Raw genomic sequence first — 24,049 nt, 5'->3', positions numbered from 1 at the left:
TTCTGGCTCCTGGTCACAAAATCTTGTAACCACAGAAAAGTGCACAATACAGTTGACATTCCAGAGCCTTCTTTATCACTGCCTAAGATATGGTTAATGGATTGTTCTACAGTGCTCTGTGGGATGCTAATGACAGCATTCAGGGAATTATGAAAACTCGGAGTCCACTTCCCACAACTCCATATGTGGCTTTTTACTGTCCCCTTTTTAAAATACCTGTGGCTCACCACACCAGTTTTCATTCTGCCACCCTCCAGAAGAAACATGAATTCTTCTCAGATGAGTGTTAGGCACATATAACAATAGCATACATAATTTTTCCATATTTGTTTGACTTCAACAACTACCAAATCACACTGAAATGAAGACAAGATAATCAAGAAGAAAGAATGCATGATACAGATGGTGCACAAAAATCACCAACTTCTGCAAGCATTGATTGACCAGCTGCACAGTGCTGAGTGGTGCTTTCGGGTCTGTGAAAAAAAGCACCTAGTTGTAAGATCATTCACTGTTACAGTTATAGGACAATCAGCAATCTCTTTGCACCCTTCAGATTACATTCATACCAAACATGACTGCCACATAACACCACTGACAATAAAATCGAAGTCATTTGACAATGGGGCAAAATGGAATGATTGCCCTCTGGAAGTTTGCAATCCCAGACCACTATCAGTCACTAGATGATCTACTTGAAGGGAAAGATGAAGTAAATAGCTATCATCACATATAAAGAGCCACTAAAAACAACCTCCTGCACAGCACTGCAACTGTAATGTGCAGGAAAAAGATCATTTTAAGACAACGGAATTTCTAAAATGTGATCTATCAAGAGGAAAGTACCATATAGCAGTTCTGCCTTCCTAAGCCAATCTTAAGTATAGAATGGAAAGGAGTACTTTTGTATGGTTAAAAAAAATTACCATCAATATTAACACGGTTGGGCAGTCATTTAAAAATAGGAATTTGTGAAAACATCAGCATTTTTCCTGGAAAGGCACATATTCAGTGGCAGCATGCAATGCCAATACTCACCCTGAATGACTCTACCTTTAGCCTGACAGGTGAAATTCTGCACGGGTCTAAAGAGGAGAAAGGAGTGACACAACTACTGCATAAGGAGATGCAACATGATCCTTGAATGCGCATTTGATTGGCTGAAAAGGAGCTGGTAATGCCTTGACGCAAGGATGGATTTCACAGAATTTAATATTCCTGTTACTGTTACACATTGTATTTTACACACTATTTGTGACAAAAAAAGTTACCAGTAACATGCTGACTTTGGTAAGGGTATGCGGATAACTTGTAAGCAGAGGGGAGTATGGTACTGAGAAATGAACCGGGATTCCTCTGTAATACTCTAACATGTTTGTTCCCTGAGCAATAAAATGAGGTCTCAGCTCTGTTTGCAAAGCCAATGGCAATCCTTCTTTCATTTTTCCATCTAATGTGGACGTTCTTCTAAATAGTTTTGTGGCACTGCCTCTAATACATTGTGCCTCCCATCTCTGCCTGCAAGTAGCCTTTTTACCACCAGAGAAGCTCGGAAAATCATTTCCTAAACTATGTCTTCCCTTCTCCTAATCAAAGTCAGTCTTTCAGGTATCTGATACCTCAACCAAAGGCCACTGACAGAAAGCAGATTTATTTAGTTCACATTAAACAAGGAGGAGGTGGGGGGGAGAACACAAGTACTGTTACATTTTTTCCTACAAGAATCGCTCCAAATGAGATCAGTTTGTTTCAGGAGTGGTTTGTTACCACCCTCAAGAAAACTGTATACCATTCGTCATAGCTTACAGATACCAAAAGGCTGCAGCATGAACTGTTGAGTAGCTGAAGATAGAAATGTAGAAACAGTGCACTAAAAATGGCAAAAATCGTAGCAGCAGTGGTGATTATGGCTGCTGTATGATACTGAAGGCAATCATGGCAAGCATTGTACTTGGCACCAGTGAGACCATACCTCAAATACTGTTTTCAGTTTTGGTCCCCTCGCTACAAGGAAGATGTTGAGGTGCTGGAGCACATCCAAAGAGGAGCAAGGAAGCTGTTGAAGGATCTAGAGCACAAGTCTTATGAGGAGAAGCTGAAGGAACTGGGGTTGTTCAGCCTGGAGAAAAGGAGGCTGAGGAGAGACCTTATCACTCTCTACAACTACCTGAAAGGAGGTTGTAGTGAGGTGGGTGTCGGTCTCTTCTCCCAAGCAACAAGTGATAGGATGAAAGGAAACTGCCTCAAGTTGCGCCAGGGGAGATTTAGATTGGTTATTAGGAAAAAATTCTTCACCAAAAGTGTTATCAAGCATTGGAACAGGCTGTTCAGGGAAGTGGTTGAGTCACCATCCCTGGAAGTATTTGAAAGACATGTAGACAGGGCACTTAGGGACATGGTTTAATGGTGGACTTGGCAGGGTTACATTAACAGTTGGACTTGATGACCTCAAGGATCTTTTCCAACCTCAATGATTCTATGATTCTACGGCACGGACAAGGCATCTGCTCAAAAGTTTTCTGAAACAGCACAAGAAGGGGAGAAAAAAAGTTGGGGGGGGAGGGGAAGAAATGCCTTTTGTACCATTCATATTTCTAGTTTACCACCCAAATCTGGCTTAAAAATCAGTTAGTTTGGCCAACTAATTATCTTGCTTTCAAAGAGTATTTCAGATCTCCAATGTATTTTATTTTTATGCCCTTGGTTGTGACATATTTTTGTTTGCAATTAATTGATTTGGTAATACATAACCAGAAATTCTACCTGGTTGCCAGAACACAATAGCTTATTTAATTTCATGGGCTTTTTATGGCCAACTAGGTTTTTAAGATGCTTTGAGAGCTAGTTCTTTCCTTTCCTTTTCTTATCACGTACTCAGAGCTACAAACAGAAGATGTTGCCAGGGAGGGGAGGGAGAATGTCAAGCTTCCACAAGAACATAGAAACAATAAATAGAAGCTACCTCCTTGAACTCACTTCACCCGTTCGTCAGGCCTCATGTTGGTATCCAAAGTCTCCTTGCTTTCTCTAAGAGTCTGTATTCCCTGGTACGTCCCCTTTCAGTGAATTAATTTTCACAGATGTTACTATGGTACCCTTTTCTGAGTATTGAAAGAAATCCACTTTCTGGTAATAATGTTCCTAATGTATTCCAAACAGACATAGCCTGAAACTGCATCAGAAAGTCAAAACCGTGAACAGCAGCACCAGCATTTTAGTTATTCTCTTTTCCTCTTCTGGTAGAAGCTACCTTACCACCCAACCTTTCATCCTTTTCTTGGTTCCCTTCTTGTATAACTATGATATACACAGAGGTATTCCTGCAAGTACTCAGCAGATGGGGTTGCACATTTTTTTCTGCCCAGTGGAAGGACAAGAGGCAACAGACACAATTTGGAAGACAGTAAATTCCAGCTCAATTAAAAAAAAAAAAGGAAAAAAAACCTTATGAGGATTGTCAAACAGCAGAGTAAGTCTCAGGTGATGTGGAATCTCCATTCTTGAAGATATACAAAGCCAGACTTGAGCAAACTGCTCTAACAGAAGCTGCTATTGAGGGGCTGGACTAAATGGAAATCCCTTCCAAACAGCATGATTCTACAATTCACACACACTGAAAAGATCCATGTAGTTTACATTACACAGACTACAGAATGAAAAAAGTTACTTAAAACACATTGGTTAATTTTAAAGACGGCATCTTGATTCCAATCACAGTAATCATTAGGCAACTGAAATTGTGGCCAACTGCTGACAAAACACACTGTGAGGAACATCAATGAAAGATTATTTCACAAGACAGGGAATGGGGCATCTACAGAGTGAAACAATGGTAGCAGGAGACTTTTTTTCATTTACAAAACAATTTTGTTTAAATACTAGAGTTGGCTTTTTCAGCAAAAGCTGAATTTTGAAACTGAGACATGCAAAGCTACCTGTCCTGGTGTCAGCTGGGAGAGAGTTAATTGTCTTCCTAGTAGCTGGTATAGTGTTATGTTTTGGGTTCAGTATGAGAAGAATGTTGATAGCACACTGATGTTTTCAGTTGTTGCTAAGTAATTTTTAGACTAAGTCACAGATTTTTCAGCTTCTTATGCCCAGGGCACAAGGAGTTGGGAGGGGACACAGCCAGAACAGCTAACCCCAATTGGCTAAAGGAATATTCCATACCATGTGATGTCATGCCCAGTATATAAACTGGGGGGAGTAGGCCTGGGGGAGATTGCTGCTTGGGAACTAACTGGGCATTGGTCTGCGAGTGCTGAGCAATTGCCTTGTGCATCACTTGTTTTGTATATTCCAATCATTTTATTATTATTGTAATTTTATTATTATTATCATTATTAGTTTCTTCCTTTCTGTTCTATTAAACTGTTCTTATCTCAACCCATGAGTTTTACCTTTTTTTCTTCCCGATTCTCTCCCCCAACCCACTGGGTAGGGGGAAGGGAGCGAGCGTGCGGCTGTGTACTGCTTAGTTGCTGGCTGGGTTTAAACCACGACACTACCATAAGTGTTATTCCTACAAGCAAACTGTTGAATTGTGGGCTTTGCTACAAATCTACATTCTTCCCATTTCAATAAATTGTTTTAAAAATCATGGCCATATCACAAGGAGGTTTTTAATAAAAAGCCTATTTAAGTTCAGCCACTTACAAGCCTATTTTTATATAGTACAAATGAAGGCTAATTGCAGTAATCAATGCTTTCTGAAATTTTTGTTGAACTAAGTATTGCTAGGGTTAATTTAAAAAGCCTTCGGCGGGGGGGGAATTTGTTTAGAAATCCAATGTTCATTTAAACTTTTTCCTATTTTTTGCATCAGAACCACACACTTTGTCCAAGGTCATGCATATATTTTACTAAAGCCATCCATGTGATGCAAACACATTAAATGAGAGAGAATGAATGATTTCCGGATAAATTGCTCAACTAGTTAGTTACCAAACATGTCTGTTTTCAGCTCTTACCAATGCCCTTTCACATAGGATTAAAGTACAAATCTTCAAAACTTCTCAAGTAACACCTCAATAGAATAGGCTTCTTAAAACTCTAGAATGCAATACACTTTCCCAGGATCTGAATGATTCTTATAGCTCTTTTCTAAACGCCTTCCTACTTCCTAAGATTATTTCTGAAGACTAGACCTCCAACCTAGTTGTAATACACCCACCATAGTCCATTAATATTGTACACAGCAGTAATACCACCTCCCCTCCATCTCTACTGCTGGTTGTTTTATTCAAAAATACTGTCTCTAACCCGTAAGTGCAATCTACAATATTAGTCTCTAGACCTGGGATCACGCATTTGGCTCTATTCAAATACAAGTTCCTCAAGTAAGTTCAACTCGCCAAGCAATTTAACAGTTAGTGATCACTCTGTATCATTAAAATTACTATATCTTTAAAACTACAACTTTTAGAGATTTATTAGGAGCAATGTATCTCCCCAAGAGCCAGCAAAGACAATGACCAAGAACCCCCTACCATGCAGCCTTAAGGGAACCTTCCTTAGGGTTTGAAAGTTCCCTGTTTGCTGACAGTTTTGGGGGTTCATTAATCGTAATTTTAATACAGTTAACATGAGTTACAACAAATATCTTTAGGAAAAATCCATCTGATTAAAAGACAGTATTCATCAGGAACAATTTCAAGTGAATCACCCTATAATTAACCTATGTCCTGATCTATTGTTTTGTACATACTAGCAAGGCATTCAATTATTCTCATTCCCTTTAGACTTGGGTTATTTCTACATTTGTTTAAAAACAAGAGGTAACAAAAAAAATAAACCAAACCCCAAGACTGAAGTGCAAAAAAAATTAAATTAAGATTATCCTATGGTAACAGTTTCTACCAATTTTGGAAGTGTTTATTAGCCACCATTTAACATAAAACAAAGACAGACACACAAAAAAGTACTGAATTATCAGTGTAGTATGATTACATCATTAAAAAAAAAAAACCAAAGCCAAAACAACTGCAGAATATTTCTATTTTGTAGATGTAGCCTTGGCATTTATCCACATCCTATTCTTCTCTCCATGACAACTACAATTTCTTCTAATAAACAACAAAAAGTGGGCACGACTAACGCCCCCAGTCTATCATTTTATCTACAATTTCTTCTAATAAACAACAAAAAGTGGGCAAGGGTAACAGCCCCAGTCTATCATTTTATCCAAAATGATAATATTAGGTAAAAATTCATAACACCCAGATAATTTCATCAGAATTGGCTATACCAACTCTCTGTATTTCATATTAAAAAAACCACAAAAACCCTGTGACATAGTTCCTCACCTATTTAACTGCAGGAACTTGTGAAGCAGGAAACATATTCCAGACAAAACAGACTTCTTGTCTGGCTATTTCCTCTGATCTTGCCCTCTTAAACAATTAGTCAACACTTAGTTTTAGTTTAATGTAACAGTTTAAGACATTTAAAATGGTATAGATTATCAATTATACTTGAAATTTGATTTGTGAGGCACTATAAAAATATTACTAATTTATAGCCAAATAATTTCTACGAGGTTACCATCTCTAATTCTGCCAAATTTACAGTCAATGTTTTAGATTTGGACTATTTAAGTTTAAAATTAGATGCATTCACGATTAGAAGTTAATTGGTCCATTGGAAGAAAATATTTAAGCTAAAAAAAACTTACTGTAATATGCAGAAAGAGATTCTATGGTGTTTCTGGGCATCTTTTGCAAAAAGCTGTTCTCCCTATGCTTCACTCACAAAAGAGATAGCCAATTAAGGAAAAAAAAAGGCTAGAAACTAGACATTAAATCATAAAATGTAATAATGTTATCAGAAGGTTATTAGACCACCCCTCTCCACTAAGATGAGATCACACATGCTCATGTGTCTTACTACTTTTTATGAAATTTCAAAGACAGCCATATGCTCTTCCCAGTCTATTGCAGTGCTTCACAAGACACACTGCATTAATCTGCACTGGTAAAAATGTAAGCTTATTAGATTTTGTAGTGTTCCAAAAGACCTAGAACAGCAGCGCTTACTCTCTGTATTAAATCAGCCTCGATTTTTTCAACCTCTCCTCATACGTCTTGGATCCAGTGTTCTGATCATCAGTACTATTGCCTTCTGGACTCTCCAATTTGGCAAGGTAATTTTGATTTGTTTGCATGTATTAAGTGCATGGCGCAAAACCAGACACAATGAGATTGTTGACTCCACTTCTAACCTAAGCTGAGCAGAGGGATTTACGCAGTGTTTTATGACAGTGCTTCCACTTATTTATCCCGGTATGATGTTAAATTTTCAGAACTTTTTTTGTGCATGATACTGTTGACTTAAGGTCAGCTTTTAACTCGCAATCTTTTTCTTCAGAACTCTCAGCCATTCCTTATTCTGTACTTGCCTGTTTTATTTTTCTTTAATTTAAAAGCAGTATTTTAAACTTGCCCTTAATGGCTTGTATCCCATTTTTCCCAGATCATTCTAATTTGTTGGTTCATGTCAATTTCTAATCCAATCTTCCAAATTCTCTGCAGTCTTTCAGCCTTCTATCATTTTTCACTGCAGTAAACATGGAAGTCAATGGGTACATTAGTAACCTCTTTTCTTGAGAGGTTTGAAAGACTGTTGTTTGGGCTGCTGCATCATAACTGACTTACATAGAACGCACTTTTAATAAGGAATATATTTCAGAGAGCCAGCCAAGCAATAAGCCATCTTTCAAACAAGAATCCAAGCTAAATGACTACCAGAATAAAACAGTGAATGGAAGCCGAATGTTAGAACAAGAAACAGACTTTGCTGATCCTCAGGTGAGGGGGGAAATAGTAAGCAAGAAAGACAGTAGATACTCCAGAAACACAGAGGGATGGTCCACCTTTGATCCTGATAAAAAGGGCAGGGCTAGATCAGCAACATACCCTTCTGAAAAGATACTTTCCTTTTCCATCAGGAATCATGTTGATCTATTTAGATATGTAGAAATAAAAAATATCTATCCAAGATTTCAGGTGCCCCTACAATAAACCTTACAACTCAAAGGCTTTTTGCAGAGATTAGTTTATCTTCAAAAGCCTATCACAGATAAATCTAACTTACAATATGTCCTAGAAAGGATAAGAAAGTGTTTAGAATGTAATAAAAAATGCCTAGTTGATCTTTCTTTTTTAATAAACTACAAAACCACAGTTCATAGATGGGATGGATTAGACCAAGCATGAAATATGGGGGGGGGGGGGGGGGGGGGGGGGAAGACTACCATAGGAATGTTTTTACATGCGAGAAACACCAAGAAAAAATATTAAATAGGTAGATGGATTAAATACAGTTTTTCCCAGCCAGACTCTGATAGCAGAAAATAGTTCCGAATGCAGTTTGTTATACAATCTGACAGGAAGCAGGAATGCAACACAATCCACAGATTGCATAAGCAAGTAATACAGGAACGATATCTCCTCCGCTCTATTACTTAGTTACTTGCCTCAATCTACCAGCACTAACTAGATCTTACCTAGATACTGAGCTCCAATCAGCTTTCCTCCACTGCTCAATCACCCTTAGTAGCTGAGCAATGCATACAAAACCACTGGCTTAACTAGTGCTCCAGACATTACAGTTTATAGACCTGCACAAATTCTCTTAATTATCCTCCCACACAAATTGGACAGAAAAGGCAAAAAGAGGTTTCGTGTAGTTCTCAACCACTGCGCTTTGTCCTTGCTAAAGGAAGGACTGCATCTCTACAAAAGATGCAACCATCACCACAGTGTACAGACAAATCAAGGTAAGGTGAACACAAAATGAATGTATAAAAATGAAGTATACAAATGAAGTATAAAAACTAAGTATAAGCAAGCATATATGCATGCATCCAGGCTCACAGTTAAACCAAAAAAAATTTTTAATTTACAAAACTGTAAACTAACATACAGACAAATTGCTGTATTATGTAACACCATGTACAAGGGACCACCCAATTCTGATAAGAAGTGAGGTTTGGACAAGTCATGCAAATTCTTCATATGTACTCTTCATTCATTTCCAGGGCCTGGAGCACGCAGATATTCACATGGGGCTGGGCTGAGGCAGGGAAAGACCATTAGAGATTTTCTAGTCATCTGCTAAGATTTTTTCCCTTTGAGTCATTGTTTCTATTCAGTATCAACAGGTCACTCCTGCCAACAGCAATGGCTGGAAGGGATGTGGTTAGATTAGCCAGTTCTAGTCTAAAGCTCTCACAGAAGCCACACCTGTTCTTCTCTAAAGTCAAATCATCCATTTCCAGTCTAGCAACTTTTAACACAGCGTTACCACAAACTGCTGGACAGATCCACTGACTGGCTGCTGCCTAAAGGGACAGGTTATGCTCCCACACTCTTTGCTCCTGCCTCCAGAGTCTCATTTCTTCCTTTAACACTTTCTGAATGCTTATCTGAGCTGATCCAACCGACAAACCAAGAAACAAAACTAGCCACCTTTTTGCTGGGTTTGCAAGATAAATCAGTTAATCAGTTTCAGCAGAGGTCAGATATGGAGAAGAGCAGGGTTCAGGAAATGGAAACAACCCCTTCCAGCAACAGTAAGCAGTTACAACAGCCAAACGAGTTTCAAGAAACTCAACTGGAAACAGGATGCTTGGAAAGCTACCAGCATATTCTTTGTTCTGGCCTGGCCATGAGGTCCTCAGAACATAATTTTAAATCCCACATTTTCTTTTTTCCTTTGTTTTTTTAAACCATTCATTAAATTCTTAAGCTAACAAAGTACTTCAACAGTTAAAACTGTATAAATAAATAATAAATTAAGAGTACTTCAGATGTTTTCAGCTTGACAACCATTACTGAAGTTGGGTGAACAGTGAAAGCATCTCATCTGCAACAAATTTGTTTGAGCTGTTAGTCTAATTTGTTCAATTGTGAAAGTTTCTTTAACTTTCACAACCTTCTTACCTTTACCGTAATTAACAATACTGATCATAACAGTCTTTTCTACAGTTGCATCAAAAAAGAACAACATCACAACATGCTTGGTCTCCAGGTTCACACCTGAATTCACATTTCAGTGAAGTTCACTTCATTCTTTAATCAACTTCTCAAAAAGAAGAGAGTTACTATTCTTCCAAGATTTATCTTTTATGATACATTTATTTAAATTAGTATTATGGTACTTGCATAGACCTTCAAAAACATAAGAATCTGTAGTATTAAGTTTTCAATACTCATCACCATTTGAGAAAATCTAGCACTGGATCTAGGATATCCCAGAGCACACATTAAAGCCACAACAGCTTGCTTAGTTACAGTTCTCAGGGAAACTTCATGGAATAGGGCCTGTGCCCAACTTCTGTAGAAGTAGTGCTTGTCTCTGAGCAATACATGTAATATCTGCAATACAGATGAAAGGGCCCAAAAATACTGCCAAAGAAGAAGGGCTTTTTGAGCAATACATGTAATATCTGCAATACAGATGAAAGGGCCCAAAAATACTGCCAAAGAAGAAGGGCTTTGTACATAAGACAGAAGGTACATAATGTATCTATCCAAGAACTTCTCTTTTTAGAGGTGAGAGGCAAAGAGGAGAAGGGAAAATAATGGGTGTAAGGAGAAAAGAAAGGTGAAACAAGTGTCTGATTGACCCAATTTTCTCAGTGATGTGACATAAAAGCAAAGGACCTGACCTCACTTTTGCAAAATTTGCTTCTTCCAGCTGACAAGGATTTATCAACAGAAGAGCAGTCTTCAGTTGCTGTTTAAGTAGCACAAGTCTTCATCTAGATTCTTTACACCTAGTTTTTGTCCCAGTGGAGGCAACATCACAGGGGAAGAGAAGTACTTACCTATCAGCAATAATTACTTTTCAAATTAACACTTCTGGGGACTCTTCTTCCTCACTTTCATTTTGAAGCCTAGGTAATTCTCTGAAAGTAGAAGAGGAAAAGAAGATCATTAGTTTTTATCCTTTTTTTATCTTTATCCATGTTTTCATGCTTTGACTATTAAATGCAGCATTCAAGAGATGCATGCAAATGCTCTTATTAGAAATATTGCTCAGAATTTTATATGATTTGTGATCAGATTTCTTGTAGCAAAACTCTTACAAAAACAGACATTTATACATATGAACAACCTCTATTTATACTGAAGTTGAAAAAAATAGAAACTGTCTGCTTCATTGCCAAAAAAAAAACAACAAAGGTTAAGTATAGACCCTGAAGTCATCTGTGAAAATGAATTAAGAAAACAAGGGGGAAAAAAGCAGTGGATTCATTCTTGGGATATATATAGCCAGGCTTTAGGAAAAAAAAAAAAAACACTGAGAAAAATTGTAGGATCAAGATCCTAAAACCAGATGCGAAAAATTAAAATGGTAAACTCTTGAAACTGAAATAGTTGCCACATGGAGAAAAACAGGCTCTACCTTTAAAACAGATGTAAGCAAATTAACTTAGTTTGTACCACTTGTTTATTTATGTTTTTGTACATAACATAGCATACACAGTAGACCATATATGACATAGTAGATTGCTTTAAACAAATTCTTACTTCTGGATTATCAAGGCATGGAGTTACTACATCATTTTATAACAGTGGTCTCACTAATTCTGAATGGCTGTATACTACTGAACTAAGTGTTGATTCTTGGCCATTTAACAGAAAAGCAATCAAAAGCTGCACATATCAGACTCTGAAACAGCAATAAATTGGATGTTGAAAAGCTAATTTGTGAACCTGACTTCAAGGAAAGGGTAAAAACTGGGGAAGAAAAATAAATAGGAAATCAATTAAAGCAACAATAGTACCAGGAATAGGAGTGAAGAGAAAAATGATAAATGCTTCAGATAATTGTCTTTTACTGCAGTGAGAATTCTGCCAAATTAATCTTATTTTTGAATGAAAATTATGTGACTTTATATTTCGAAGAGAAGCTTCAGCAGCTGTACTGTTAAATGAACAAGGTGAACTGGCAACTCTAAAAATCTCAAAAGCAGCAACAGTGATAAAAATAAAAAAAAAACAAATTCTGTATTTTCTTTTTCATGTAATAAATTATTTAAAATAATCAGCGCCTACAAGGTCAGAGCCCATGAACTTCTAAAAATGGAACGCCTGGGGGAAAGAGTGAGATAGCCTATTTCCATTTTCATTCAAGATTGATAGTTTGGGTATACTTAAGCTAAGGCGACACTAAATAAAAAGGATATAGCTTTTCCTGTGATAAAGAATCTCAGAAATCCAAACAAAAAAATACAACACTGTTACCCCATGTATAAAAAGTAGCATCAGAGTTTTAGCTTTCCAGAAAAACTAAACTAGTTTTTTTATTGTACCTCTTATCAAATCAGTTACACTACCTGTTCCAAAAAAATAGAGGTGAAGCTATCAGCTGAAGGTAATTCAGGAAGCCAAGCAAAAATGAATATGGAGCCCCCCTGTTCCAAGAGCTAGCCCTACAGTGAACCCATTAGAGCACAGTCTAGAATGATGGTTACTTTTAATTTTCTATGAAACATTATGCTATATCTTCTTACAAGTCCATATTTGCAACCCCAATAACAGGTAGAAGGTAGCATATTATGTGAGCCATATATATGGAAAAACAGATTTAGACAGATTGGCTCATAGTAAAGGTGAAGTGGAAATGTTTACATTTCATGTAATGAAAAAAAACTACTACTAAATTTAGAAGTTGATTTATCTGTGAGCCACAGAATTACAGGCAGTACCAAAAGGCCAGAGTCCTACAAGGCTAGGCAATTCACCATGCCCTACAAAAAGCTCTCCAGAATTTTAAAATGTGGTATCCTAAAACATATAAAAACACACACAGAACAACAAAAAGAAAGCATGAATATTTGGGTCTTTTTTTTCCACACTAACGTACTACCGGAGTGAAGTAGCTATTTAATAGTTGTTGACAAAGTGGAGGGGAAAAAAACCAAAAGTTCCAATGTATTTTACACCTCTCCTCCAGGAAAATTTGTCCACAACATGAATAACTAAAAAAAAGTAAAATTACAAAACAGTGAAACGTTAAGTTGGTTTAACATAAAACAGTCCGGTCTAGCCTGGTCAAGTCATCTGTAGCTCCACTTAACAGATTCTACCCGTATGACAATGAAATTTTGATCTGAGTTCCAATTACATTTTTGCAACCAACTATGCACTCAGTTAGGATACATTCTTGTAGCCCATAGTCTGCTCAGAGTAACTCACAAAAAAAGTAACAAATGCTGTACTGAAATCAAGATGCAGGAGACCAGCATTTTTTTTTTCCATCCATAAATCTATTACTGAGAGGAAAGAAATAAATCCCTTTGTTTTAAGATCATCACAACTAATGTAAAGTGACTGTCTATTCCATTATCTTTTTATGGAACTGCGGAAAAAAATAGTCAACCTACTCCAAGTCATTCAAAACTTTAAAACTACCAAGAAGCTTACAATTTTCCAGCCTAATATCACTAATATATCCCTGAAAACAGAATTCTATCTATAACATAAAAACTACAACTATTTAAAAAAATCTTCGCATTTGTTGTTCAACCACCTCAACAGTATTTACAAATATCACTAGATTAATTAAACAGTGGTGCCTTCCAGATAAATTTGGCCCTCTTGCAGAGATCTTTTTGGAGATAAAGGTCATGAAGTGACCTTGCAGATTGGAAATTTTAGATATATGCCCAATTCTGACTCTGAATTGCTGGGTGAATGTGGACTAGTCGCTACCTTTCATTTTTAGAAAAATTAATCTATTTATATTTTCCAGTCTTAAGATAAGAGAGAATGTGGTTTTCTAATGGAGAAACAGTTATTTAGCTGTAACACTAACAGTTCTCTTATACCCATCAATCCTTTTATTTGATATCATTGTTAGTTGCTGATACTAAGCAAGTTTCCTTAAACAAATATGGAAAGAAAGAACATCCCAGTGGAAGAGAGGGAAAAATAATCTTTTTAATACATATATTAAAAAATAGATATATATGTAAGATTTTCTATACATATTTTATATATCTATTATATATATGTGGGTTTTTTTGGTTTTGTTTTTTTTTAGTTTAAGATTCCTTACTGCTAAGAGCTAAAGAAAAGCTGGAATATACACAATCCATAATATGCAAGGACCAAAGCCAAATCACCTAGCGTCTACTGCACGCAGAAGAAAGGTTCTCAGGAATTAGCTGTTTTGCAGTGAAGTGCACAGGATTCTTTCTGCAGTTCAATTTTGTAGAGAAGGTTCTCATTCAAACAAGCTTTGACTACCACAGGTTTGAGAAGGACATACAATTCTTCAATGAAATTCTATTTTAATCAAACAAGATACAGATTTGGAAGCATTATTCTTCAAAATTCCTCAAAACAAGCCTAAAAGACACAGGTTTCCTTACACTTGTTTTTCCCTATCAGACAGAACTTTGCCACTTTGAGCTTGTTCTAAGTGTACACCATTTTTAATGGCACAAATAATAATTAGGAGCAAAATTCAGTATCATTAAGTGTTTATCCTTACCAGAAGGAAATATAAAACAGTTGCTATAAGGTATAAAGTCCCTTCATGATAGTGAAATTTTCACACATAATGTTTTCTCAAGGCATAAATCAAGAACAGTCAACAAAACTGATATAGTACACAGACCAGTACATAATCCTCTGATTTCTTTCATGGACATATGAAAGGGCCAAACTAAGAACTGAGTTTTTAAAAACATCCCAAATATAAACACATTTTTAACCTATTCACTTGCTAGGAGGTAGGTCACCCAAAATGTAATAAACCAATGTGACACTGTGCAGTTCTCAAGTTCTTTCCTGCTCCCCTCCTTCAAGACACATTGGCCCAACCACTTGACTAGTTTTTCCCTTTTATTTAAAAATATGTGACCCTAGCCGGCACATCCCAATATTCCCAGAATACAGGTTACTGTTGTTCAGTGTCCCCAGCCCTACATTTTTCACTTTACAAAGTTTCATCTATGCTACAGTGACATTGCTAATACATTACACACTTGCATGCATAGTGCAAATTTGGGTAAAATTTGGGAAAACACTGCAATCACTGGACCTCTCTTAGCTCTCTCAAATCCAGGAAAACATATGTTATGTTTCTTTTCCCCAGAGTCCCACTTCTTCTCAGCCATGTGAAGTGCCATCTGTGCTTCCCAGCCTGGCAAGCTAAAAATCTGCTGTCATTCATATCACCAGTGAGCAAATTAAAGGCAAAGACTGTCCTCTTTAATAAAATAACAAGACTTATGAATGGCAATCTAGATCACAGCTCCAAAGCGATGAGTAGCAATCATGGTTAGTTTAAGGGTCATAGGGAAGAAAAGGTGGCAAACAGTAGAACTATCTTCAGAGCTTCCCAGAGTAGCTGGAAATCTCAGAAAGTAAACAAAAATACGACTCAACTGACACAACTCATTTAGTGGGATACTGCATAAAGTTAGAAGGCATACCCGGCTCAGGAAGGACAGATATAGATGGTGGAGCAGGAAATCTTGTCTTGACTATCTAAGGTTGGTATACTTGGTCTGAGATCCAGAATGCAACAGAAGCCAAACACTCCACATAACATTAAAATGAGAAAGTTACAGTGAGAAGGAAAGTGTAGATCTCCTATAAATTACCAAACAAGAAAATTTAAGTGGATGAGGGTTTGGAGGGACTGTTGAGAGAGGTTGTTTTCTTCTCTTTAGTTCTTTTGTTTTGTTGTTTTGGGGTTTTTTTCTAGACAGCAGAATCATTCAAAGCACAAGACTTAATGACTTACTGGACAGGCCTTTCAGGAAGCATATCATAGATATAACTGAGTTAACCTCTAGCTGGTAACTGGCTTGACTATTGGCTTTATGAAAGTTAACCTGAAAGGTTACATCAATATACTAACGTCTGAACTTTACCAGACACCGAAATACAAATCAGCATGTTAGAACAAGCCCTGAAATACTTTTGATAAAGGCCAGCTGCACTCTTCCAACCTCTGGGAACAGTCTGAAGGTTATCACATGGCCAGGAAAACTTCCAAATGGTACTGCACATGCAGCTACCTGTTTTGAAGGCTAAGAGATTAACAGAAAGGACAAATCTCAATCCATGCCAGCTGTCCTCAATACCAGACAATTGGCCACTTTCTTAGTGTTGATGCAGCCAAAAGGGATTTGAAATCAAGTCAGCTTAAGGAAACAAAAACTAAGTGCAGATAAACTCTAGAAGAGTACACAAAACTAAGAAAAGGGGAAAGTAGTAACCATCTTCAGAAATTTAACCAAAAGAATGAGGAAAGTTGGAGGCAAGGAAACTACACAGAGAGAACACTCTCTCCAGATACAGGCTACTGAAAGGAAAGACTGAAAAAAAGCTGTCAGGAAAGCCCAGTTAAGAAAGTTGTTAAGTGAGAATACAGACAACATGAAGAAGAAATAAAGCCTGAAATGCTGACAAAACCTGTTCTCTTGAAATAAGGTCAAGAAACTCAGTAAGAAACAAACCTGTGTTTGAATTTGAGGAAGGAAATTGTTTATGCAGTACAGCCTCATGATTATTTGTTATGGGTTACAGTAATTAGTTCAAAAGAGAAAGCCTACCCTATCAAAAGACAAGGCTATGAATACAATGTTTGACAGTCCCAGCAAAAAAAATGTAAGATCTAAATCAGCAAGCTTCACAGAAGGAAAAAGACAGTACCATGCATGTCACTGAAAAACAATACTGATGTTGAAAACACAACAAGAAGGAACATGGCTATAAGCCAAAAAAAAAAAATATTTCTATTTCTTATTTATATAAAAAAAGCTAGAGGGCCTTGCTATTAATTATGAGGGATTATTTTCAACTGTGGGATTTAATTCAGTCTATCAAACTTCAGATATAAAGGAGATAAAGTTTTTTAAAAATTAAAAAATATACACCTTACTACTCACTACAAATACCAGCTACCCCTACAAATACCATTACTCAGTCTTTTAGAGTCAGAGCAATTTATATTGAAAGAGAAGTGAACACACAAGAGAAATACCAACACCAATAGAATTCCTAAGAAACCTTTATGTATGGATGGAAACAATCCATGTAGTAGCAGATTAAAAGAAACAAACAGCATCTTCTATTGTGCCTCAGATGCCTACCCTGTTCTTTCCTCTCTTTTTTTTCTTCCTTCTTAAAATGGTAAGTTCTTCAAACCTGCCCACATTGAGAACACAGTTTGATACTGCTATGGAAATTATAATAGGAATTCATACATAATTTCATTTTTCATTTTAAGTTTTTCAAACAAGAACCAAATAAAAATCATAGCATTTTATTCCAAAGTCTATTGTCAAACAGCTTGAGTGACTCTGCTTCTATTAACTGATTGGTCAAAGAGCAGTAAGGTGACATTAAAAAGACTGTGGTCAACTTCACTGCTGTGATTCAGAACCATACCAGCAGCTGTGCAGATTTCAAAGATGATATCAATTTCATACTGCTGCCATTGCTGCTCCGCGGGAAGGCTATGAACAGATGCAAGCAGCATTCAGCATCCAGGAAGCTGAGAAAAAAGGAAGACACAACACTGCTTCCCTTGAGGCGAGACAGCGCTGCAGCTTCATGTTTATCAGACACAGGCTAATCAAAGGCAGATCTTCAAACAAAGGTCAAGATGACTACCAAAGCTGAGATTCTAGCAATTAGTATCAAAGAAGTGGTCAGGGATTTTCAATAAGAAAAATCTGAAACTCCTTTTTAAAATTTGTCTGTTAGGTGGCTGATGGTGCCTGATAATGAAGGAAGCTGAAAATTTGTATTGAATATAATTCCATCAGCATGAATATTACACAAAGAAATACGCAATTTATATATTTCAGTACACCAGAAAATGCTTTTGAAACTATTGCTCGATACTACACACCGAGCTTTGTAAAGCCTAAATGTTAGGGGAAAAACATGTACTAATACTATGGTCCATTTCATTTCAGAGAGGTTTCAGGTCTTTTAAGTTGCTCATATTTGAATATTTTTTTGACACATCTTTTCCTTGAGTGTGCTTCACTACAAACAGACTAAAACAGTGTGATATTAAGAGACTATTGCTAAATGTATGCACAAAGGTTCCTCCTGAAATGGTTCTGTTATTTGCCTATCTCCCACTTTTACTATCCATTAGGCAATCCTGCATTCCTCTCTTATTCCTCTGATGATTAATTTATGAAGGAAATTTTTAGAAATTTATATGTGTCTTCCCTACTTAGGGATAAAAAGCAAATATTTTTAAAGTTACATGTTGAGTTTAATTAAGCTGAATTTCATCTTTTTATGTCTTTCAATCTATAATGTATGAAAGAAAGCAAACAGACTCACTGCAGTGAATTTACTATGGGTTAAAGACTCCACAAGAGTTCTTCATTCATTCCCAAAACATGTATATATTGGTAGTAATTCAGGTTTCCCTACACCATCCTATGACTGTGGTATAAACTACCCTATGCGACCAGTATTAGATATAATCTGGTGTAATTACATAGTTCTGTATATATGTATATCTATGTATGTATAATATGGATATGTACAATCTATACTGTATCTATAAGCTAGTTTTCATAGAGCAAAGAACTTCATAAATTATACCAAGCATCACCTCCATTTTCCTTCGTAACAACAGCTTCACTTAGATCACCCTTTCCCACAGCAGTCAAGAGGTGCTGACGGACACCATGCAAAGACAACAAGGCGGTACTCAAAAACCAAAGGGATATAGAACTGTGAATTTGGGTTTTCTGCTAAATCCTGATCCCAGCAAGAGGACAGTGGGAAAGGAAAAGGCAGTATATGGAAGAACTCTGGAAAGCATGAAAGAAAAAACATTGAGACAATGTTAAAAAACACTGAGATGTAACCTTAAGCCTGATGCAAAAGCACATTTTGCAGTAGCTTTCACTATACGCATAGTTTTACAGAGATACAGTTTGACATCAGTGCTGTCCATCATTGAACTCATTAGAGAGCCTACTGGATAAAGAAGGACAAACTTGTCACTTCATACATCTCCATCAGAAAATAGAAAGTCTCAAGCTAAAAAAGAGCAAGATAGAAGAGAACTGAGACACAAAATGTTTTGTTGAGGCTCAAACTGCATCCCCAAGAACTGATGACTCTTCCTTCATCTTTTCTCCACACACTATATATGCTGACCGAGTAACTGTCACTAATTACACATACATAATAAGTGCAGCTTAGGGAAGACAGGCCCCCGCCATAGTATAAATGCCACTAGAAATCACAGTTCGAAGGACAATATTCCGTTTTGGTTTACCACATTCCAGCAGAAATGTTTCACACTGATATATGTGCTACTAATACACCACAAAAAGTATTTACACTGATTATTCTTAAATACTGTCACACTGTATTTTGGGTGTTTTTTAATGCTAGTACATACTAACTGTGCACACCTAGGACTATCCACCTTCAAAATAATAATAAGTCTTCACACAGCACATCCAAACACAGCTGAAGAATTCTCAGATGAGAATCCACAGTTCGTAACACTTTTTTCTCGATAATCACATTTGACCTAACATATAAATAAAAAATGTCATAATCTAAGGGCTCTGAGCTCTAGATACCCTTCAACACCAAGGGATGGCAGTCAATAAACACCACATTGATGCAACATTTTCAAGCAACAGCTAAGAACTGTCCAAAGGAGCATTCCATATGCTTCCATTCCAAAGCACTTATGATTTCAAAAAGCACAGTTAAAGCTATCACCTCTTTTGATAAGATACGTCTAAGCCAGATAACGAAATAATCAATCTTGTAGTTGCATCTGCCAGGGAAGGTAAGAAGTTTAAGCAACAACAATACTACACATTTTTAAGAGACTTCAGGAGAAAAGCCACTAACAAAGGTTATCAATGTAAAGATTTCCTGTTTATGACTTTGAGAAGCACTTGAATAACAGAAATGGCACAGAGAAACATTAAGTACACAAGCAGTTCTTTGCTGTCCTAGAAGTCAGATCAACGGAAACCCCCTCAAAATAAATGAAAAACTGTACTGGCTAAGTATGTTTGAGTTGCAGGTGCCACTGAATTACACCCAATATTTACTAACTTCTCAGCAGGAAACGATAATCTTCATGAACTCCCAGGATGCACCTTTGCTGTCTAACACAGTGTGAGGATATTGCAACACTTCACATCAGTATCATGAGAAAATATATTTAAATAAACCTTTAAAGACTGTGAAAAAGTGTTTCTGTGTTACATTAGCTATATAAATATTAAGAAAGCCAGAGGAAGGCTGTTCAGAACCTGTATGGACTTTTCAGATTGTACCCTGAAATTAACAAGATAAAATTCTGCTTACTATTTTTTACATTTATTTTCAAAAATAACGATGCAATTGATACCTTGGTTAACTTTTCTGATGGGACACTAAACCATATCTCCACCTACTAGCTTAGATTTTTAGAAACATAAAAAAGTGGTCATATAAATCTATAAAAACAAAAAGCCATCAAGATTAATCATTTATTTTCCTGTAGCAAACACATTCTGTAGCAATCTGTAGCAAAACACATTCAAAATATCATACACATGCCTTAACCAACATGGCATGACTTGACAACACTTGAAAATCATTACTACATTGTATCATAGCCAATTTTATATTTGTCTTCTAAAATACATAATTCTTTCACAAATTTCTACTTTAATGAGAGGATGTTATTCAACCAAGAGCAAACCTGGAATCTGCCAGGTCAAAGTACTACAGAAGGGATCCCCAAAGTTAAGAAACCAGTAAATTTTACATTATATTAAAGGACCTATAAAGGACCTATCAAAGATCGGGGCGGGGGGAGATAAAAAAAATACACATCACATCAACAAAAGCTGCAGATAAAAAGGATTTATATTTAATCTTTTCCAAATCACAACTGATGTCAACTTGACATAAAAAGTTGGATAAAAGGGTATCTTAATGACAGGTGAAACTCAATATTTTGAGTTGCCTAAATTGCTGTCCAGAAAGAATAGCATCCTTAAGTACTCAGTGCAAGTTAATTTCAACAATTCAGCATAAACCCTCAGGCACTTAACCTGAGAATTCAGTTAAAACTTCCTCAAAAAATAAACAACTTTCTCAAGTAAAAATACAGAAAACACTGCAATTATGTCTTCAGGTAAATTAATGAGACACCCTCATTTAAAAAATTAATTTCAATCATTTTACTTACCTGAACAAGTTGACATCATCCCAGTAGAAATACTGTACTGCTACCTACCAGTTCCCTACTTTTTGCAAAGCTGTCCCTAGCACTTGAACAATTCACTTGGCTATAGCCAATAGGTCTAACCTAGCATAAAAATTCCTTTGCAGTTATTACAATTGATGACAAAAGCACGGGAAAGTTAAGTCCTATTACGTGTTAACATATTTATCAAACGTTATTTAAACAAGAGCTAACCATAATTGCAAAAATTGCCAACCAATAATCAGAATTCTGTTATACATTCAGACCTTGAGCAATTACATGTCTCAGACATTTCAACTAATAGTTTTGTGCTCCCTCTGTCTTCATAACTCATTTAACCCTTTGTCAGATCTACTGCTTTCCATCCTGCATCTGACATAAGGTGAAGAACATTATACATCCTCAGACTCTTCCTGTAAATTAAAAGAGAGACTATGACAAAGACAGGACAATGAAAAGAAGTTGATGCGTATCAGACCATTCAATTAAATAGAGAATTATTCCTAGTGCTTATGCAATAAATAACAAAATGCTTGTAGAAAGTATAACTCAGACCCAGGAAGCCATTTTACAATTAAGACCCATACACAGCTTAAACTCTAGTGACCTGCATGCTCACGAGAGGAGTAGTCTCAATGTTGGTTTTGGCACAACTCTCTCTTTTCAGAATCCAGTCTCAACTACAGGCAAAAGTGTTCAATTCCAAAGGAAGAACATCCTCCCTTGAGAAAACAAACATCAAACCACAACACTGCAATGAAACACAGAATGGGTGAGGTTGGAAGGGACCTCTGGAGGTCATCTTGTCCAACCCCCTGCTCAAGCAGGGCCACCTAGAGCCAGTTGACCAGGAACATGTCCAGATGGCTTTTGAGTGTCTCCAGACGGCTTTTGAGTGTCTCCAGAGATGGTGACTCTACAACCTGTCTGGACAACCTGTGCTAGTGCTCATTCACCCTCACAGTAAAAAAAAGCATTTCCATATGCTCAGACAGAACCGCCTGTGTATCAGTTTGTGCCCATTGCCTCTTGTCCTGTCACTGGGGCCTACTGAAAAGAGCCTGGCTCTGCCCTCTTTATACCCTCCTGTATTGATCCTGACCAAGAGACAGTTGAACATTTAGGAGTTAGTGATCCACATAACAGTTAACCTGAGTGGACACTGGCTGCAAGTTAAACTCAGCCAGCTAATTGTAACAGAAGAGCCTGCAAGCAGTTCCCCCTTGGTACCAGTGATTATACCACCTGCATGGTCTTGCCTTTACCTAGAAGTGCAGCAAGAATTTCTCACAAGAACATCCTTCAAGAATAGAGTTGTTTTCTTGTGAGTGAATTACATCACAGCTCAAATGACCAGAAGGAAGAGCTTCTCTCCACAGACAGAATCTGCTCTGCACAGTGCACCAGGGGAAAACCCATCCAGGCTCCATCTGGTGCTGCATAAATGTGGGGTGCCCAGCACCTGGAGAGATGTAAGATTTACTAGCTATCTATATTTCTCTTCTTTGTCTGCCTTATTAAAGCAGTAATCTTATTAAGCCGTTTGTTGTCAGGCCTTTCTTACTGAGATCCAGAAAGTATGCTGCACTGTCTGTTTCTTACCTCACCCTGACTCCGGTACCCTCCTTCAGGTATTTATATACATTGATCAGATTCCCCTGAGCTTTCTCTTTTCCAGGCTAAACAGTCCCCAGTTCTCAGTCTTTCCTCATAGGAGAGATGCTCCAGCTCCTTCATCACCTTTGTGGCTCTTTGCTGGACTCCCTCACGTATGTGTCTGTCTTGCACGAAAGAGCCCAGAACTGGACACAGTACTCCAGGCGTGGCCACACTAGTGCTGAGCAGATGGGAAGGATCACCTCCCTCAAACTGCTGGCAACGCTCCTCCCAGTGCAGCCCAGGATACTGTTAGCTTTTTTAGTTGCAAGGGCACATTGATGGCTTGTGTTCAACTTGGTGTCCACGAGAACCCCCAGGTCCTTTTCTGCAAAGCTGCTTTCCAGCCAGTCCATGCCCACTAATTGGGGATGTTCCTCCCCAGGTGCAGGACTTGGCATTTCCCCTTGCTGAACTTCATGAGGTTCCTGTTAGCCCATTTCTCCAGCCTCTTGAGGTCTCTGAATAGCAGCATAACCCTCTAGCATATTAGCCACTCCTCCCAGTTTTGTGTCATCAGCAAATTTGCTGAGGGTACACTCTATCCCCATCATCCAACTCATTAATGAAGATGTTAAACAGGACTGGACCCAGTATTGACCCCTGGGGTACACCGCTAGTTACTGGCCTCCAACTAAACGTCTTGCCACTGATCACCACCCTCTGGGCTCAGCCATCAAGCCAGTTTTCAGCCATCTCACTATCTGCTCATCCAGCCCATACTTCATCAGTTTCTCTACAAGGATTTTACGGGAGACAGTGTCAAAAGACTTAATGAAGTCTAGGTAGACAATATCCACTGCTCTCCCTTTGTCTACCAAGCCAGTCATTTCATCATAGAAGCTCATCAGGTTGGTCAAGCATGACTTCCCCTTGGTGAATCCATGCTGACCACTCCTGATTACCTTCTTGTCCTTCACGTGCCTAGAAATGGTTTCCAGGATTGGTTGTTCTATCACCTTCCCTGGGATGAAGGTGAGCTGACCAGCCTGTAGTTGCCTGTGTCCTCCCTCTTGCCCTTCTTGAAGACAGGAGTGACATCTGCTTTCCTCCAGTCCTTAGGCACTTCTCCCAATTGCCATGATCATTTGAAGATTATTGAGAGTGGCTCACAATGGTCGACTCTGCATATACTGTCTAGACACAGCCAAGAAAATAACTT

General features: G+C 37.5%; 1 protein-coding gene across 7 annotated transcripts in view; it reads right to left on the bottom strand.

Moving 5' to 3' along the window:
- The window catches only part of FUT8 (fucosyltransferase 8), a 138,260-nt gene that overhangs the window by 102,710 nt on the left and 11,501 nt on the right, over positions 1-24,049 (bottom strand). For all 7 annotated transcript variants that reach the window (XM_069784635.1, XM_069784634.1, XM_069784639.1 and 4 more), the window contains exon 2: positions 10,829-10,909. The gene's annotated coding sequence lies outside the window, so the exon portion shown is untranslated. The remainder of the gene's footprint in view (positions 1-10,828; positions 10,910-24,049) is intronic.

This window comes from Haliaeetus albicilla, chromosome 5, assembly GCF_947461875.1.
Source record: "Haliaeetus albicilla chromosome 5, bHalAlb1.1, whole genome shotgun sequence".
NCBI lineage: Eukaryota > Metazoa > Chordata > Aves > Accipitriformes > Accipitridae > Haliaeetus > Haliaeetus albicilla.
This window is presented reverse-complemented; position numbering and strand designations above follow the sequence as displayed.